At 40.7% G+C, this 865-nt stretch overlaps 1 non-coding gene across 1 annotated transcript; it reads right to left on the reverse strand.

Annotated features, from left to right (window-relative positions):
* Positions 1 to 533: 533 nt before the first annotated feature.
* Positions 534 to 608, reverse strand: Trnat-cgu (transfer RNA threonine (anticodon CGU)). Its single transcript has one exon. It is a non-coding gene; the product is annotated as a tRNA-Thr (tRNA).
* Positions 609 to 865: the final 257 nt, after the last annotated feature.

Below are 865 nucleotides of genomic sequence, written 5' to 3' on the forward strand. Positions count from 1 at the left end.
GGGCGGGTTGGCTGCCAAGTGGTGTGTATCCAAAATTCATCTTTTTCAGGAAAGTAAATTTGATGTTTTCAGTTCACTTTAAATTCATAATTATACAGTGTGTTTCAGAAATGAGGGATATCACAGGAATGATCATTGGAAACAAACACGTCAAGTAAACATGGGCTCTAAAACGCGTAACTTAGGAGCTGAGAGCAATTCTTGATTTAGATACTGAGAAAGAAATCACTTCTACTGCAAGCTCCTCATTTTTCCTTTTTTTTTTTTTTTTTTTTTGGAAGTGGTAGTATGGACCAAAAAAAGAACAAAATGTCCAGTAAATATGTTCTCTAAAATGTATACCTTAACAGCTATAAGCACTTATTCATCTTCGCTACTTTGAAACACAACTCTTCTAATGAACAAATGCTCATAACTTTTAAGGTATGCATTTTAGAGCATATGTTTACCGGACATCTTTTTTTTCCAGAATGAGATTTTCACTCTGCAGCGGAGTGTGCGCTGATATGAAACTTCCTGGCAGATTAAAACTGTGTGCCCGACCGAGACTCGAACTCGGGACCTTTGCCTTACGCGGGCAAGTGCTCTACCAACTGAGCTACCGAAACACGACTCACGGCCTGTACTCACAGCTTTACTTCTGCCAGTACCTCGTCTCCTACCTTCCAAACTTACTGGCAGAAGTAAAGCTGTGAGTACCAGGCGTGAGTCGTGCTACGGTAGCTCAGTTCGTAGAACACTTGCCCGCGAAAGGCAAAGGTCCCGACTTCGAGTCTCGGTCGGGCACACAGTTTTAATCTGCCAGGAAGTTTCATCTTTTTTTTTGTTTTAATCCATACTATAACTTTCCAAAATACGGAAAGCA

Source organism: Schistocerca gregaria, chromosome 1 (assembly GCF_023897955.1).
Source record: "Schistocerca gregaria isolate iqSchGreg1 chromosome 1, iqSchGreg1.2, whole genome shotgun sequence".
NCBI lineage: Eukaryota > Metazoa > Arthropoda > Insecta > Orthoptera > Acrididae > Schistocerca > Schistocerca gregaria.